Source organism: Pseudophryne corroboree, chromosome 1 (assembly GCF_028390025.1).
Source record: "Pseudophryne corroboree isolate aPseCor3 chromosome 1, aPseCor3.hap2, whole genome shotgun sequence".
Taxonomy (NCBI): domain Eukaryota; kingdom Metazoa; phylum Chordata; class Amphibia; order Anura; family Myobatrachidae; genus Pseudophryne; species Pseudophryne corroboree.
Window position 1 is genome coordinate 1,031,673,456 of NC_086444.1, and position 19,823 is coordinate 1,031,693,278.

Consider the following 19,823-nt stretch of genomic DNA (forward strand, 5'->3'; position numbering starts at 1 on the left):
AAGTAGAACCCTACTCCGATTCATATGCATGTGCTTTTCTATACTATCACTATCTTACATTGACCGGGTGTAGTATTGTATGCCGACGGCCGGGCTTCCGGCGACCAGCATACCGGCGACAGAATCCCAACCGCCGGCATACCGACAGCGTGGTGAGCGCAAATATGCCCCTTGCAGGCTCGCCACGCTGCAGGCACAGTGGCTTGCCACGCTATTTATTCTCCCTCCAGGAGGGTCGTTGACCCCCAAGAGGGAGATAAAGTATCGGTATTCCGGTGCCGGTATACTGTGTGCCGGGATCCTGACAGCCGGCAAACTGAAGACCACCCCATTGACCTCCTTTAAATTTTGGATGAATTTGTTATTTAATGTCTAACTAATCATCGTTGTGTGGCTATTTGATGCCAACGAATATAGGAGATTGTACTTACCTTGACAGGCCAGGAATTTATGCCCCGAATGGTATTCATAACACTGCTAATCTGTCTTTCTGGATGGTGATAGGGTATTGAGGTATAGAAATAGAACAATCCTGTGCATACCCCTGCTAGGAAATACCGCACTCTTGTCTTCCTTCCTACCCCTCCCTCCCTATTTTGGGATGCACCTAAATTATTAGGTGTTTTTTGACTATTGTTATTCATCTTAGGAAGATTTGAGGCGTTTTATATTCATTATATAGCCTATACCAGGGGTGGCCAACCCGCGGCTCTCGAGCCGCATGCGGCTCTTTCATCGTCCGCACGCGGCTCGATCCGCTCCCGGCCACCGCTGCGCTACTTCAATGAAGTCTCATCGGCGTGTGAGGATAGGGGAGGAGAGCGCAGCGCGCGCCTCTACTGCCCTGACACTTGCAGCGATGTCTAGCTTCAATTCGGTGCCAGACAATGAGCCAATCAGAGCTCGCGGTCCGGCAGCTAAGGCTCCTGATTGGCTGCCGGATCGCGAGCTCTGATTGGCTCACGGGCCGGCGCTGTATTGAAGATATAAACTGCCACCGGAGTCAGAGGAACAGGAGAGGCGCGCGCTCTCCTCGCCTCCCCTCACAGCAGCACGGTGAGCAGCACTTGGGGGGGGGGGGGGAGAGCCACTGTGGGGACGTGTACCTGCACTGTGGTCATAGCTGGCACTGTGGGGGCAAGTTATCTGCGCTGGGTGCATAGCTGGCACTGTGGGGGCATGTGTGTCTGCCCTGGGGGGGCATAAGTGGCACTGTGGAGGCATGTGTATCTGCGCTGGGGCCATAGCTGGCACTGTGGGGGCATGTGTATCTGCGCTGGGGGCATAGCTGGCACTGTGGGTGCATGAGTCTCTGCGCTGGGGGCATAGCTGGCACTGTGGATGCATGAGTCTCTGTGCTGAGGGCATAGCTGGCACTGTGGGGGCATTAGTCTCTGCACTGGGGGCATAGCTGGCACTTTGGGGGCATGAGTCCCTGCACTGGGGGCATAGCTGGCACTTTGGGGGCATGAGTCCCTGCACTGGGGGCATAGCTGGCACTGTGGGGGCATGTGTGTCTGCACTGGGGGCATAGCTGGCACTGTGGGGGCATGAGTCTCTGCGCTGGGGCATAGCTGGCACTGTGGGAGCATGAGTCTCTGCGCTGGGGGCATAGCTGGCACTGTGGGGGCAAGTGTATCTGCATTGGGAGCATAGCTGGCACTGGGGGCAAGTGTATCTGCGCTGGGGGCATAGCTGGCACTGTGGGGGCAAGTGTATCTGCGCTGGGGGCATAACTGGCACTGTGGGGGCATGTGTGTTTGCACTGGGGGCATAGCTGGCACTGTGGGGGCATGTGTATCTGCACTGGGGCATAGCTGGCACTGTGGGGGCAGGTGTGTCTGCACTGGGGGCATAGCTGGCACTGGGGCATAGCTGGCACTGTGGGGGCATGTGTGTCTGCACTGGGGGCATAGCTGGCACTGTGGGGGCATGTGTGTCTGCACTGGGGGCATAGCTGGCACTGTGGGGGCATGAGTCTCTGCGCTGGGGCATAGCTGGCACTGTGGGGGCATGAGTCTCTGCGCTGGGGGCATAGCTGGCACTGTGGGGGCATGTGTGTCTGCACTGGGGGCATAGCTGGCACTGTGGGGGCAAGTGTATCTGCGCTGGGGGCATAGCTGGCACTGTGGTGGCATGTGTGTCTGCCCTGGGGGCATAGCTGGCACTGTGGGGGCATGTGTATCTGCGCTGGGGCCATAGCTGGCACTGTGGGGGCGTGTGTATCTGCGATGGGGGCATAGCTGGCACTGTGGGGGCATGTGTATCTGCACTGGGGCATAGCTGGCACTGTGAGGGAATGTGTATCTGCGCTGGGGCCATAGCTGGCACTGTGGGGGCATGTGTATCTGCGCTGGGGGCATAGCTGGCACTGTGGGGAATGAGTCTCTGCGCTGGGGACATAGCTGGCACTGTGGGGGCATGAGTCCCTGCACTGGGGGCATAGCTGGCACTGTGGGGGCATGTGTGTTTGCACTGGGGGCATAGCTGGCACTGTGGGAGCATGTGTATCTGCACTGGGGGCATAGCTGGCACTGTGGGGGCATGTGTATCTGCACTGGGGGCTTAGCTGGCACTGTGGGGAAATGTGTATCTGCACGGGGGTATATCTGGCACTTTAAGGACATGTGTAGCTGGCACTGAGGGCATATCTGGCACTGTAAGGACATGTGTAGCTGGCACTGGGGGCATACCTGGCACTGTTAGGACATGTGTATCTGGCACTGGGGGTATATCTGGCACTGTGGGGGCATGTGTATCTGGCACTGGGGGCATACCTGGCACTGTTAGGACATGTGTATCTGCACTGGAGGCATATCTGGCACTGGGGGCATAGCTGGCACTGTGGGGGCATGTGTATCTGGTTCTGTGGGGGCATATATTTATCTGGCACTGTGTGGACATATGTGTCTGGCACTGTGGAGGGGGGTATACGTATCTGGCACTGTGGAGGCACCCATTTATTGGCATTTTTATATGTATGTGGCACTGTACTGGGGAATTATATGTATGTGGCATTGTACAACATGGCTAAAAACTGGGTTATGACACAATGTCATACGTGCACAAAAATGGGGTGTGGCTTTGTGAAAATTAGGCCACGCCCCCATTTTTGGGTGCACGCCTGATAGTGGCTCTTGCCCTTTACTACGGATCTTTTCTGGCTCTTTGCCTCTTACTGGTTGGCCACCCCTGGCCTATACTATAGGACCTAGCCTGGTCTTTGAAAAAAACTTTTTCCCATAGGTCATGTTTTCACACTGGGAATTGCCTGGGTGTTGAATTATCTATGTAGTATACTTTTTCTATGTTTGTTTGTTTATATTTTGTGTATTTGATAAGGTTTTATGAGAGGACCCAATAAAAGTTGATTTTTTTATAAAGCTAAGAGTGCCCCCAAACAAGAGAGTCTTCTTTCCTCTTTCTTTTTCTTTCTCTAGCATCCATAATTGGGGAGACTTAGTCTGATGGGGATGTCCCAAAGCTTCCAGAACGTGCGGGAACGTGCGGAGACTGCTGCAGCACGGCCTGCCCAAATCAAACTTGTAGAACTTTACAAAAGTGTTCTTCCCCGACCAGGTAGCAGCTCAGCATAGTTGCAAGGCCGAGACTACACGGGCAGCCGCCCAGGAAGAGCCCACCGATCTGTGGGCCTTTAGAGAATTAGGAACAGGTAAGGCTGCCAACACATGGATAGTAAGCCTAAGCCAACTAGCAATGAACTGCTTTGAAGCAGGGCAACCCTTTTTCTGCGCATCATAGAGCACAAACAAGGAATCAGTCTTTCTGATTCGAGCCGTTCGCTTGACATAGATCTTCAAGGCTCAAACAGCATCCAATGCCTCTGTAGGAGCAGAAGTGCCAGAACTGGACGGAACCACAATAGGTTGATTCAAGTGGAACGCAGAGACAACCTTCGGCAAGAACTGTTGCAGAGTCCTGAGCTCCGCTCTGTCCTCATAAAAGACCAAGTAAGGGCTTTTACACGATAAAGCTTCTAACTCTGAGACACGCCTAGCAGAAGCCAGGGCCAGTAACATCACCATCTACCACGTGAGATACTTGTTTTCTACTGTCATCAGAGGTTCAAACCAGTGGCACTGTGGAAATTCCAACACTATATTCAAATCCCAGGGTGCCGTGGGCGGCACAAAAGGAGGTTGAATGTAAAGTATGAAGGTCTGAACTCCTGGCAAGACTGCCAATATCTTCTGGAAGAAAATTGAGAGGGCTGAAATCTGGACCTTAATGGAACCCAGATGTAAGCCCTTAACCACTCCCCCTGCAGGAAACAGAAGAAATGTCCCAAGTGAAACTCCTAAGGCGGATACGTGCGTTCCTCGCACCAAGAGACATATCTTCTCCAGATATGATAGTGTTTTGACGTCACAGGCTTTCTGGCCTGAACCATGGTAGCAATAACCTTTTTGGAAAGGTCCTTGTGAGCTAGGATGTTCCGCTCAACTTCCATGCAGTCAAACAAAGCCGCCGTAAGTCCGGGTAGACGAACGGTCCTTGTTGAAGAAGATCTCTTCTCAGTGGCAGAGGCCAAGGGTCTTCTACGGACATGTCCAAAAGATCCGCGTACCATGCCCTCCAAGGCCAATCTGGGGCAATCAGAATTGCCTGGACTCTGACTACTGATTCGCTTGAGCACACTTGGGAGCAATGGTATCGGAGGAAACCGGTAGACCAGCCGGTAAGGCCAAGGCGACGTCAGTGCATCCACTGCCCTTGCCTGAGGGTCCCTGGTTCGTGAGCATTAACAACGAAGCTTCTTGTTGAGTCGAGAAGCCATCATGTCTATCTGTGGGCAGCCCCACCAGTCGATGATCTGTTGAAAAACCTGATGGTGAAGCCCCCACTCTCCCGGGTGGAGATCATGACGACTGAGGAAGTCCGCTTCCCAGTTGTCCACACCCGGAATGAAGATTGCTGACATTGCTCTTGCATTTCTTTCTGCCCAGAGGAGTATTTTTGACACCGCTCGCATGCAGGCTCTGCTTTTCGTCATTCCTTGCCGATTGATGTATGCCACTGCCGTGGCATTGTTCGACTGTAGCTGGATCGCGTGATCACTGAGTGGAGGAGAGGCCTGAAGCAGGGAATTGTAGATCGCTGAAGTTACAGAATGTTGATCGGACACAGGGCTTCGTGGGCTGACAACATGCCCTGGAACTGAGCCCCTTGGGTGACAGCTCCCCATCCCCTCAGACTCGCATCTGCCATGAGGAGGATCCAATCTGAATCCTGAAACTCCAGCCTTCCAGGAGATTGGAAGACTACAACCACCACAGGAGGGAAATCCTGGCCTGAGGTGACAGCCGTATCATCCGGTGTATCTGAAGATGTGAGCCGAACCACTTGCTCAGGAGATCCATTTGAAATGTTCTGGCATGGAACCTCCCATATTGGATCGCCTCGCATGAGGCAACCATCTTCCCCAACAATCTTATGCAAAGATGGATGGATATTCGAGCAGGTAGGAGAACCATGCGGACCATCTCCTGAAGTGTTCTCGCCTTGTCCTCCCGGAGGAACACCTTCTGGGCCACAGTATCCAGTAACATTCCCAGGAACAGCAGAGTTGGCTCCAGGTGGGACTTCTGTAAATTGAGAATACACCCATGGTGTGACAGAAGTTGGATAGTGTAGTCGATATGGAGCAATAAAAGCTCCCTGGATCTTGCTTTTATCAGGAGATCATCCAGGTAAGGAACAACATTGATCCCCTGGACCTGGATCATCATCTCCGCCATTACCTTTGTGAACACACTGAACCAGGAGCTGTGGACAGGCCAGAGGGTAGTGCCTGGAACGGTTAGCGATCGTCCAGTAGGGCAAACCTCAGAGATGAGCCTGATGAGGTGGCCAAATTGGAATATGAAGATAGGCATCCTTGATATCCAGGGAGACCATGAATCCCTGCTCTCAAGGATTCCATTTTGAACTTGAAAACCTTGTAGGTAAGAGTTCAAGGACTTTAGATTCAAAATGGGTCTTACTGAACATTCTGGCTTTGGTACCACAAACAGGTTCGAGTAATAACCCTTTCCTCGTTGTGGTATTGGTACTGGAACAATGACGTGGGACTGGACCAACTTTTGAATGGCCTGTTGCAACGTAACTTGCGTATCTTTCAAAGCTGGTAAGCTTGATTTGAAAAATCGTTGGGGAGGAGCACTGTCGAACTCCAGCTTGTAGCCCAGTTCAGAACGCCTGGAATGAACACTGCTGATATGGCCGGCAGATGACGTTGTGCCCACTGAAAAATCCTTGATACATCCCTCATTGCCATGCGGCTTCGAGTGCCGCCCTGATGATTGATGTACGCCACCGTGGTGGCATTGTCCGATTGTACTTGAACAGGTCTGTTCTGTATCAGATGCTTGGCCATTGTCAACGCATTGAACACTGCCCGCAGTTCCAGAATGTTTATCGGGAGTAGCGACTACTCCTTGGTCCACCGACCCTGAAGAGAGTGCAACACCGCGCCCCAACCTCTCAGACTGGCATCCGTCGTTAGCAGGACACAGTTGGATATCCAGAAGGGACGACCCTTGCTCAATCGTTGGTCCTGCAGCCACCAGCTCAGTGACAGGCGGACCTCCGGAGATAGGGAGATCATGTGAGATCTGATCCGGTGAGGCAGGACGTCCCACTTGGACAGAATCAACTTCTGCAGAGGGCGAGAATGGAATTGAGCATACTCCACCATGTCGAAAGCAGACACCATGAGACCTAGCTCTTACATCGCCGAATGAATCGACACTTGCGGACGGGATAGGAAGCATCGGATCTTGTCCTGAAGTTTCATGACTTTCTCCTGAGACAACAACCACCGCTGGTTGTGGGTGTCCAATAACGCTCCCAGGTGTACCATGCTTTGAGCCGGAACCAGGGAGGATTTCTTTCAGTTGATCAGCCACCCGTGGGCTTTCATGCACTGGCTCGTCAAATCGAGATGACACAGGAGAAGTTCTGGGGAACTCGCCAGGATCAACAAATCGTCTAGGTATGGTAGTATCCTGACCCCTTGATGGCGCAACGTAGCCGCCATGACCGCCATAACTTTGGTGAAAACTCGCTGAGCCGTTGTCAAACCAAAGGCTAACGCCCGAAATTGGTAATGAAGGTTGCCCACCACAAACCGCAGGTGCTGTTGATGAGATACCGCAATAGGAATATGTAGGTAGGCATCCTGTATGTCCAGGGACACCATATAGTCCCCAGGCTCCATGGCCAGAATAGAGCGCAGCGTTTCCATACGGAACTTGGAAATTCGCACATGCTTGTTAAAGGACTTCAGATTGAGAATGGGCCGCGAGGACCCGTTCGGTTTCGGGACTAGAAACAGCTGTGAATTGAACCCCTTGCCCCTCTGAGTCAGAGGCACCTGTACCACCACTCCTGTGGATAGGGGGGAATGTACCACAGAGTGCAACGTGTTCGCTTTTGCCGGATCCAGAGGCACATCTGTCAGGCAAAATCGATGAGGGGGGACGATTCTTGAAGGGTATGGCGTAGCCTCGAGCAACGACTTCCCTCACCCAGGTATCCAAAGTGGTCTTCAACCATTCCTGGGTAAAACCTAGAAGTCGCCCCACCACCCTGGGATCCCCCAGAGGGAGGCCCGCCCCGTCATGCGGACGGCTTGTCAGTTTTGGAAGCTGGCTGACGGGCAGTCCAAGTACGCTTCGGTCTGGGCATGGCAGGTCTGGAAATACGGGTTTGCTTTGGGTACGCCTAGCCTTTTGCCTTACCTGGAGTACGAGAGGGCCGAGGGAAAGTACTTTTAGCCTTCTATGCGGAAGGAGCCGTACTAGGTAGGCAGGCTGTTTTAGCCGTAGCCAGGTCAGCCACAATCTTATTGAGATATTCTCCAAAGAGAATGTCTCCCTTGAAAGGAAGCACCTCCAGGGATTTCTTGGAATCCAAATCCACCGACCAGGACCTCAACCAAAGGATACGTCTGGCCAAAACGGATGCAGTAACAGCCTTGGCCGCGAGCACCCCGGCATCGGAGGCTGCCTCCTTAAGGTACAGAGAAGCCGTGGCAATATATGAGAGACATTGTCGAGCATGCTCAGATGCACCCGAAGGCAGTTCTGCCTCGAGTTCCTGAGCCCACGCCTCAACAGCCCAAGTCGCTGCAATAGTGGCCATTGCACAGCCCCCGAAAGGGTATAAATCGCTTTTAAACAGCCCTCCACACGACGATCCGTCGGCTCCTTCAGAGAGGTGACGGTAGTTACTGGCAGGGCAGAGGAAACAACCATACGCGCCGCATGAGAATCTACAGGCGGAGGAGTTTCCCAATTTTTACACACCTCCGCAGAGAGAGGATAGCGAGCCAACAGTCTCTTATTTGGTGTAAACTTTGTCCCCAGATTTTCCCAGGATTCCGGACGCATGTCAACCAGGTGTTTAGAATAGGGTAAAACCTGCTTAACCACTTTCTTACGCTTAAACCTATCCGGTTTCTTGGAGACAGTTTCAGAATCATCAGACACTTGAAGAATGAGCCGTATCGCCTCAATCAAATCCGAGACATTCACGGACGATTTCCTCTCCTCATCTGAAACATCAGCGTCAGTGTCTGAGGGGCAAGTATATGCACCGTCCTCATCGGAGGACGTGTCAGTCCAGGCCGCAGAATGGGAGGAGGTAATGGCCCTTTTAGAAGACGACTTAGTCTTATGCGGGCAAGAGTGACCCTTAGATTTAGACATGGATCGGTTCAAATGCTGTAACTGAGTGGAAGGCCGATCCGCCCATGGCGGGTTGACAGCGGGGACCATAAACTGTGGTAGTGGCACAGGCGGTCCCACAGGGGGCGTCAATTTAGTTACAAGCGTGTTTAAAAATGTGGAAAATGTAGCCCAAGGCGGGTCCTGTGATGCCCCAAGTGCTGCCGACCCACTTGGGGGTAAGAAACCTGAACTCTCAGCTGCTAAAATATCCTCCATTCCGTCAGCAGCCTCACTACTACGCAGTGTGGGAGAGGCCCCAACGTCGTTGCCACGTGTAGCAGACATAACTATGCGCACAGTGACGGGCAACCTGGTACAAATTGTAGCAGCACTATACCTAGTAAGAACTCGCAGAAAAACAGCCTAAAATGGCACAGACCGAGAGTTCAATAGGAATGGAACATATGGTGACTATAATTCACAAGGAAAAATACCCCCGTAGTATATCTTGTGAAACAATCCTATATTATGTAGAGAGAAAACCCGAAACACTTGGCCCCACAGGTATAGTAATATAGAAATAGCACGCCGAATGAAATACCCTGCAATAAGGCAACCACGCAGCAGCTACATGCACACACACTTATATAGTCACAAGTGTACCATGCAGAAATTATGTACCATAAACTGCACTGGACTAGCAATACAAAGTAATACTCAGTATGGCTATGTGTGATAACTATAGCTATAACAAACACAGTAAGCACTGGATGTATATCACAGGGTGTTTGTACCACAAAACCCTGAATGTATGCACTCTCTTAACCAACACAGTCCCAGTGACAGGTAGAATACTCAAGTGTCCTGTAGGAAGCACAGCACTGGCAGTCAGGCGGTTCCACAGAGGAGCATTTGCCCCAGCAATCCCAGGAAACAGCAAGGCTCACACTGTAATGGCTGCTGACCGGGAATGAGGGAGAGGGAAGCAGCTCCAGGGCGGGAACATTGCTGAAAATGGCGCCCTGGGGCTGGGGGTAGGGGCCTCAGGTCCGACCTGCTCCCCCTGCTGGCATCCCCACCGGTAGTGCGGGTAGTAAAGAAAACAGGGGGGGGGGGGGGGGGGGGGGGAGACTTGGAGTCTGTAAACGAAGCTCTGAAAAGGCTACCTAGGGCAGCCCCTGTTAAGTGCCTGCATACTGCATGGCACCAACTTACAAACTGAGCTCACTGGCATGGAGGCGGGGTTATAGAGGAGGCGGCGATGTGCATCTTGGGAACAGTCTAAAGCAGGCTTTTTCAACCAGTGTGCCGCGACCAGTTGCAAGGTGTGCCGCGGAGCCAGAGCAGTTTCCTGTACCTTCAGAGTGAACGGTTGGCTCGGGCTCTTCTTACAGGATCAGTCATGCTCCTACCGTGACCTATGCCTTGATGACGCAGCAGTGTGATATCACAGGTCACGGCCGCCGCGTCTCACCACCCAGCCAGCCCACCCGCCTGTATACACATCTTCCAGTTCCTGCCTGCATCCACAGCTTTCCTTGCCCACCCACATCTGCCCGACCGCCTGCTGCTCAGTATTTCGCAGGTAAGCCTGATGCGGAGGATATATGGGGATGTGTAAGTAGGCATCCTTTATGTCGACCGACACCATGAAATCCCCTTCCTCCAGACTGGAGATCACTGCTCGGAGAGATTCCATCTTGAATTTGAATTTCCTTAGGTAAAGATTGAGGGATTTTAGGTTCAGAATTGGTCTCACCGGGCCGTTCGGCTTCGGGACCACAAACAGGCTTGAATAAAAGCCTTCTCCCCGTTGTGCCAGGGGAACCCTGACAATGACTTGATTCCGACACAAATTTTGTATTGACTCGCATACTACCTCCCTGTTCGGAAGAGAAGCTGGTAAGGCTGATTTGATAAAAAACGTCGAGGGGGCCCGTCTTGAATCTCCAGTTTGTACCCCTGGGACACTATTTCTAGAATCCACGGGTCTAGGGCCGAACGAGCCCAGAAATGACTGAAAAGTTTGAGATGTGCCCCCACCGGTGCGGACTCCCGCAGAGGAGCCCCAGCATCATGCAGTGGATTTGGCGGAAGCCGGGGAGGACTTCTGCTCCTGAGAACCTGCCACGGCCGGAGATCTTTTACCTTTTCCTCTTCCTCTATTAGCAAGAAAGGAATAACCTCGGCCTTTGTTTTATTTATTTGGCCGAAAGGACTGCATCTGCAAGTGGTGAGCTTTCTTTTGTTGTGGAGGAACATAAGGCAAAAAAGACGACTAACCCGCGGTAGCCGTAGACACCAACTCAGCGAGACCTTCACCAAACAATACACCACCTTTATACGGTAGAGACTCCATAGCTTTCTTAGTCAGCATCAGCATTCCATTGATGAATCCACAATGCTCTCCTAGCTGAGACTGCCATGGCATATGCCCTTGATCCCAAGAGGCCAATATCTCTTGCCGCTTCCTTTAAGTAGGCTGCAGCGTCCCTGATATAACCTAGTGTTAAAAGGGATGGCCTCCCTATCCAGGGTATCTATATCAGATGACAAGTTATCTGCCCACTTTTCTATAGCACTACTCACCCACGTAGATGCAATAGCTGGTCTGAGTAGTGTACCTGTGGTGACGTAAATGGATTTTAGCATATTTTCCTGTATACGATCCGCAGGATCCTTAAGGGCTGCCGTGTCAGGAAACGGTAAAGCCACCTTTTTAGACAACCGTGACAGCGCCTTGTCTACAATGGGAGGTGACTCCCACTTTTCTCTATCCCCAGAGGGGAACGGATACGCCATTTGAATCCTTTTGGGAATCAGAAACTTTCTGTCAGGATTTTCACACATCTTTTCAAAAGGGGGCATTCGGTTCATGAGAGGGAGTAAACGTTACCTCAGGGTTCTTTCCCTTAAACATACAGACCCTAGCATCAGGAACCGCAGGGTCCTCGGTGATATGCAACACGTCTTTTATTGCCACAATCATGTACTGAATGCTTTTCGACAATTTTGGGTCTAATCTGGTATCACTATAGTCGACACTGGAGTCAGTGTCCGTGTCGGTATCAGTGTCTGCTAACTGTGCAAACAAACGTTTATGTGACCCCGAGGGGGTCTGTACCTGTGATAACACATCCTCCACCGATTTCTTCCATACCTGGTTCTGAGACTCAGATCTATCTAATCTCTTATTAATAAGAGCCCTATTAGCATTCAAAGCATTCAACACATTTACCCAGTCAGGAGTCGGCGGTGCCGACAGGGTCACTCCCACAGCCGTTTCTGCCCCCAACAGTCTCCTCCTGGGAAGAGCACTCCGCCTCAGACATGCCGACACACCTGTACCGACACCCACAGACACTCTGGGCCAAAAGGGGGACAGACCCACAGTAAAGCCTGTCAGAGAAACACAGAGGGAGTTTGCCATCTCACAACCCAGCGCCTGTCCCGGTTCTGAAACTTTACATATATTGCCTCAGACCCTGCAGCGCTTTACCAAATTTGCTGTGCCCCTCCCCCCCTGTTTTGCACCCTGTTACTTGTGATAGCAGAGGTGAGGAAGGACCAGCGTCTCTGCAGCTCCTGGAGAGAAAATGGCGCTGATGAGAGCTGTGAGGGCTAAGCCCCGCCCCCTACAAGGCGCGCTTCAGCCCGCTCTTTTACGAACAGATAATACCGGCGGGGGTATGAATTTAGTGCCAAGTCCCACGATGCAGCGAGACTGTTGCCAGCAGCCTCCCTGAAAAATAGGATTTTGGTACTTACCAGGTAAATCCTTTTCTTTGAATCCATAGGGGGCACTGGAGTACTCTTGGGATATGGACGGGCGGAGCCGAACAAAGGCACTGAATATTCAAATTTAGGACTCTCCCCCCCCTCCATATCCCCAAGTACCTCAGTGTACTTTGCCAGTGTTTTTTACTGAGCGAACAGGATATAGAGAGGTTGACAATGGAGAATCCCTATAACATAACGGACAACCACAAAGTTGATCCGTAACCTTATTGTCAACTAAACAGTTGACACCTTAACCGATAGAACTTTATAATTTGAGCCAATTGGTGAAATGTGTTACCCTAAGCTCCTTCGAGCTTAATACCATCCAAGTTAAATTTGTTCACTAAGCTCCCTTGAGCTTACAACAACCCAGGTAAAACTGCTCTGGGTGGGCGTCCAGTGCCCCCTATGGATTCAAAGAAAAGGATTTACCTGGTAAGTACCAAAATCCTATTTTCTTTATCATCCACTAGGGGTCACTGGAGTACTCTTGGGACGTACCAAAGCTTCCCTCGTGGGCGGGAGAGCTGTTTGATACTTGTAACAGTAGGCAGCCAAAGCTAAATGCTGATGGCGCCACCATTCATAACGTGTAAACGTGCACAAACGTGGTGCACTAAAGGCTATGTAGCCGCGTCGTAGACGCTCCACGACCCGCTGGGTGTGACATTCCCACAGAACCTGTGGGATGCTATTACTGACGTAGGCGATTGTAACTTAGCCTTAAGTAAGCCTGACTTGTAGTCATTATTATCCAACTGGATAAAATCTGCTGAGAAACTGGCTAACCCCAGTTTGCAGTATCATATAGAACAAACAACGTATTCATATCACGTACTACATATATAAACGCGTAACGCGTGTACCACATTCAGAATTTTAGAATGTGCTGTCCCCACAGGAACCACTATTGGTATATTGATGTGAAGAATACGAAAGCGGATTTTGTCGGAAGATCTGCTTTGTAATGAGAAAACTCAAATACGGTGGCTTGGAATACAAGGCACCCAAATATGAAAACAAAATCCTTGCCGAAGCACCCTTGGCGAAGCCAAGGCTAGAAGAAAAATGTTTTCCAAAGTGAGAACTTAATACCCATTTGTTGTACGGGTTCAAAAATATGAAACTTAATTCCCATTTGTTGAAAGGATTCCAAAATATGAAAACTAAGAAATCTGAACCCAACCTCAAATCGCCTGGCGCTGTAGGTGGGATAAATAGAGTCTGAACTTTGGTGACACCTTGTAGAAAGATGTTTACAGACGTAAATAGAGGCAAACGCTTTGAAAATAAGTTTACCACACAGATACCTGCACTCTTAGTGCAGATGAACGCAGTTTTCCATCCCATCCCGTTTAACAGAATACGGGTACTTGAAGTATGATGTTGGAAACTTCCGAGGTTTACAACCTATGTAAGCACACGAAATTTTTTAATTATGAGCTGCCTTAAGCGGCTTACTATTTCGTAACATGGTTGGTATAACCGATACTGTAATTCTCTATTTTTTAAGAGAGAGGTCTGAACTCTCACCCCGTCAACCGCAGCTGCGGTACATAGATAATAGGTACATAGGTAACTATGGGTAAAAGAACGTTCCGTGATGTAACAGGTTGGCCGTATTATGAGCGGGGCAAGATCGTGTGCAAGTATTACTTGAAAATTCGAGAAGCAAACTTCTCCGAAACCCATGAGATACCACCAGTATGACTGTGACGAACTGTCTTCTGATCCGTTTTGGCAACGAAGAGAGAAGCGGAAAATGGTGGAGCCAGATACACGATGCTGAATGACCCCATGAATGTGATGTACATATACTGAGCTTTTGTAATTGTGGCGAGATGCCATTATGTATACTTGGGGTAACCGCCTTCTGTGGACTCACATATGAAACACCTCTGGATTTAATGTCCAGTTTTCAAGATCCAAACCCTGACGGGTGAGATCTTTTGTCTAACAAATGTCCACTCACGGATTGATGTCTTGACATTTTCACATAATGGCGTTCTGAGCCATTGAAGATTTGAGTTACCTGCCGCATTGCCATGCGGCTTCTTGGTTTTCACTGGTTGTTGTGTATGCAACTGCCGTTGCTTTGTTTGACTGCTTAAGGGCAGCGTGAGCTAGGCATGAAAAAACAAAATTACATGAAACTCACGGTTGTTCCTGTCTACAGAAATCTTTAGTAAAAAGCGAAAGATTTATTCGTTCTGAAGAGAACCCAGAGTCTATCCCTGGACAGACTGAAAACGAATTATTTATTGCATTGTAAAATGCACAGAGTTCTAGGACATTTATCTATTGCATTGTAAAATGCACAGAGTTCTAGGACATTTATTGACAGCAATCTGTCGTGTTTTAGAACCTTTGCGTTGATTTTAACTACAAATCCTGACTCTCTGTGACTGTCGTCCAGAGTATACGCACCCTTGTCCCTCTGTGAGAAACGCGATTGAAAACACATCTTTATTCTTAATAAGTGAATACACCAATGTACCGCTAATGTGCGTGTACCTTTGTTCTTGCTGGTGTAGTAGGTAAAAGTCTTTGATTTACCGTATTTATAATCTTACCTAGGAATTGACATCGTTTAGACCGACTTAGATGTGATTGTTTTCGAACTTAATCTGCTACCGCAGTATACCTTAGTAGCGCAAGATAGAGGAACTTTGTTGATACATAGTTCTTATGTGAGATGAGCGATTATTCCAACATCACTTTGGTAAATACCGGCAGCGATAAGCAACGGTATAAATGAAATGGTTAATGGTTGTGGCGATTTGCAAACGCTAGAACCTGTGATGAAGAAACCGGACTGGGTAAATACGCATTGTGAAGATCAAATGCAATTATACAATTTTGTGGCTGCAATAAGCAAAAACTAACTGCAGAAAATCCATTTTCATTTTCTAACTGTAGTAAATGACTTGCTGATTGATATTGCAACGGAGCTGTTTGATTTTGCTCAAACAGACGGGAATAAGTCATTTTGACTCTGTTGGCGTACTATTGACTGGTTTATAACCCAGCAAAGACTAAATGACAACCTGCCAAACCGTTCGCCAGAAGCAGTTTTGTACTCTAAGCTGTAAATAGCTGAGACATATATGAGTTGAAGTCATGAAACCTCGCAAATGTAACCTGAAAAGACGCACTTCCACAAATGTAAAAGAGGTCATCAAACCACTGGCTTGCTGACTGTAACGTCCTGTCGTTACAAGACGTGACTGATGTTTATAAAAGAATAAAACGCTGTTACAAGTATATTGTATGCGCTAATGGCAGAATACCGTAAAGGGATAAAATGTCGTTACACATATATCCAATTTAGGAGCAAACAAGCTCTGGGCTTGTCGCGCTTAACTAGCGACAATTTGAAAATAACCGGCGTTAGCAAAAGCTTTACAGATATACTCTGCAGCTTCTTTTAACCGTGATCGGCATGGTTCCATAGATAGATTCTAGTGACCCAAATGTATCTGTGGTTTTTATAATGTTTGACAGAAACGCATATACCAATGGCGGATCGCGTCCTTTTGGAAACTATTATGTATGGTTGTCTAAAACCCCGCACTATCTGAGTGCTGGACTAATGTACCCTGCTCACTTGTAGTTATCGGTGTGAGATTTGACATAGAATCGTGCATTAAAGTATAAGACTAGTGAAATAAACACTCTGGTACCCAAAGGAAAATTGTCACTTTGGAAAGATTGTCTTTTGTTAGCGCTGGCGGAGTTATTCTGAGACTCCGATTACCGCTGTTTTAATTTGAATTGCCAATGTTAACATTTTTAGTCTGCACTAGAGCCTTATTCGCTATGTAGACAGACATCATAATAGGCAACAGACAGACACTTGCACGATTATTATATGGCATATATATCTATATATATATGTTATTGCTGAACAGCATATTTATTAGGAAACCAAAGTCTTTATGTGAAAAGCAGTTCACATGGGCATGAAACCCGAACCAAATTCCTACTAACACCCCTGCGCCTTCTGGTGGCTTAAAGATGTAGGGCAGGAATGTTCCAGAATTATCTTGAACTAAAAAAAAAAAATTCCCACTAACACCCCTGCGCCTCCTTGTGGAGTAGAGGTGTATGGTCTGGAATTATAACTGGAAAACCAGCAATGATTAAAATGGCCGTCATGCCATGCTTTCCCAGAAAATCATAGTACAGGGTACCTGCTGCAGTTTTAATATAGGCTTAATAGCCTATTATACAGTTATTATGCTTAATAGCCTATTATACATAGGATACAGTAAAATATATGTATTCAAATAATATGAGCACTGCCTGCAGTGTATTTATGCAACTGTAACCAAAAATAACAGAAAACATGGTTAAACGTGTAATAGGTTATGCCACTGATAACCTATTGCCAGCCAAAGCCTCATATATATATTATATATATATACAAAGTGTTTACACCTATAATCACAGTTCATACTGATATTATTGCCAGCAAAAGCTTCATTATATTTATATATATAAAACGTGCTGTTAACGTGCTGCGCTGCTTGTGTATTTTGAACCCATGCAGCCTTTGCTGCTGCTATGGGTATTATTCCCCCCCCCCCCCTGCATCCCTTACCTGCAGCGTACGGAGATCGGGAGCAGGGAGAGCAGGAGAGCCTGATCTAGCGCCGGGGAGCCGTCCGGCAGCTGCTTCCTACAGCAGTACACAGTCTCCCTGTGTCTGCGGTGTTTGGAAAAGTGGCCTGCGTCCTTTAGTGACGTGCGGCCACTGTCTCGGCGGCGTGTAGCGGTGCCGGGCCATGAAAGCAGTGAGAGCGGCCGGCGTCTGAGTGACGTGCGGCCGCTCTCTTAGTTGAGCTCCCGGAGAATGTCGGCGGCGTGTAACGGTGCCGCAGCAGAGCAGTGAGAGCGGCCGGCGTCTGAGTGACGTGCGGCCGCTCTACTTAGTTCAGCCCAGGAGAATGGCGGTAGCGTCTAGCGGTGCCGTGCCCTCAGAGCAGTGAGAGCGGCCGGCGTCTGAGTGACGTGCGGCCGCTCTCTTAGTACAGCGCACGGAGATTCTCGTACCGGGCCATCAGCGCAGTGAGAGCGGCCAACGTCTGAGTGACGTGCGGCCGCTCTGCGCATCGTTCAGCAAGACCTTCAGCGGCGTGTAGTTCACGTGCTCAGCGGCTATGTCATTTCTACAGCATAACACACACACAGCAGGGCGGCAGCGTGAGCTGACCGCCCTGACACTCATACCTTGTGCCGCCTTCTCTTCTCTCTGCAAGCTCCGTTTCAGCCTCATCTTGGCTGTGACGGAGCTTCTGTAAGTGTAAGCTCCTTCCAGCTCTTTGTCTTATCCTGGCTGTAACGGATCTTCTTTCTGTAAGCTCCGTTCAGTTTAAAGGAGACAATGGCTGCCTGTGGCTGTGAGGGTGCTCTTTGTGAGGACCGACACGCCATGCGCTTGTCTATAGCGCCTGTGGCTGTGAGGGTGCTCTTTGTGAGGACCGACACGCCATCCGCTGCCTTGCAGCGACACCATCCCGGACCCATGTTTTTCCATAAACTGAGACGGGCAGCTGTAAAAATTAAAAATAAAAATAAAAATAAAAATCTGAAAAGTGGCCATTGCCACAAGCCGATGTTCATCTGTGAGCACCGAAAAAACACTGGCAAAGTACACTGAGGTACTTGGGGATATGGAGGGGGGGGAGAGTCCTAAATTTGAATATTCAGTGCCTTTGTTCGGCTCCGCCCGTCCATATCCCAAGAGTACTCCAGTGACCCCTAGTGGATGATAAAGAAATAAATAACCTAACAAAGTCTTTTTCCGAGAAACTCAGTAGAGCTCCGCAGTTGTGCATCCAGTCTACCTGGGCACAGATTCTAAACTGGAGTCTGGAGGAGGGGCATAGAGGGAGGAGCCAGTTCACACCCCTTTCAAAGTCTTAAAGTGCCCATGTCTCCTTCGGATCCCGTCTATACCCCATGGTTCTTAAAGCGTCCCCAGCATCCTCTAGGACGTATGAGAAAACTGGATGAATATCACAGGGTACTTGTACTGAATAACCGTGAAGTATGCACTTGTTCTTAACTAACACTGTCTAAACGATAAGTAGGATACTTAAGTGTCCTGTAAATGCACAGCGCTGATGATGCAGGCAGCTTTACAGAGGAGGAATCACCCAGCAGTCGCAGAATCAGCGCAGCTGTGTAATGGCGCCCAAACGCTGACAGGGAGTGAGGGAGAGAGAGAGAGAGAGAGAGATGCAGCTCCAGGGCGGAAACATTTACTCTAAATGGCGCCCAGGGGCTGGGGAAGGGGCTACAGGTCAGAGCCTTATCCCCCTTGCTGGACTTCACCACCGGGTGCTGTGGGCCTTAATAAACTGGATTATAGCCTAATCAGACCTGTGCCCTTGCCCTGGTGGTCTAGTGGGGTCCCTGTACTGCCACAGTGTCCACGCCTCCAAAGGGTCCCGTCTGGGGGACCCTCTTACCTCCTCCCTGAGTGTGGCCACGCGATCCCGGAGAACTTCGGTTAGTGTGCGCGCCCTGGGTGAAGAACTGGAGCCTCTGCTGTAAGTACCCGGCAACCAGGTAAGCGGGAGTATACAGCGCCGCTGGGGGAGGTGATGGAGCTGCAGCAGGAGATATCAGAATGATATCTAGCACTAGAGTGCCTCTGCTTCAGCCCTTGAAGTCTTTTATTTTCTTTAAAATAGCTCTTCTTAGGGCTGCTGGAGCAGCCCTGCCTGTTAGCTGCCTGCATTGCAGGCACCAACTTACAAACTGAGCTCCTGTGCACAGAGGCGGGGTTATAGAGGAGGCGGCACTGAGCATCTTGGGAACAGTCAAAGCTTTTAGCCTGTTGGTGCCTCGGATCAAGATCCTACTCTACATCCTGATGTAGTTCCCTGTGGAATACCAGTGTACCCTGCTGCAGAAAATAAGATTTTAAACCTACCGGTAAATCTATTTCTCCTAGTCCGTAGAGGATACTGGGGACTCCGTAAGGACCATGGGGTATAGACGGGCTCCGCAGGAGATAGGGCACCTAAAAGACTTTGACTATGGGTGTGCACTGGCTCCTCCCTCTATGCCCCTCCTCCAGACCTCAGTTAGAGAACTGTGCCCAGAGGAGATGGACACTACAAGGCAGGATTTGGAAATCCAAGGGCAAGATTCATACCAGCCCACACCAATCATACCATGTAACCTGGATCATACATAACCAGTCAACCGTATGAACAAAAAACAGCAACGGTCCAAGACCGATTCCAACTGTAACATAACCCTTATGTAATCAACAACTATATACAAGTCTTGCAGAGTTTCCGCACTGGGACGGGCGCCCAGCATCCTCTACGGACT

General features: G+C 49.6%; 1 protein-coding gene and 1 non-coding gene across 4 annotated transcripts in view; both read right to left on the reverse strand.

The window, feature by feature from the left end:
- CENPU (centromere protein U) overlaps window positions 1-19,823 on the reverse strand; it is a 213,461-nt gene that overhangs the window by 80,318 nt on the left and 113,320 nt on the right. The gene's annotated exons all lie outside the window — the stretch shown is intronic.
- On the reverse strand, window positions 14,588-14,703 carry LOC134932334 (U5 spliceosomal RNA). Its single transcript, XR_010179310.1, has one exon. It is a non-coding gene; the product is annotated as a U5 spliceosomal RNA (small nuclear RNA).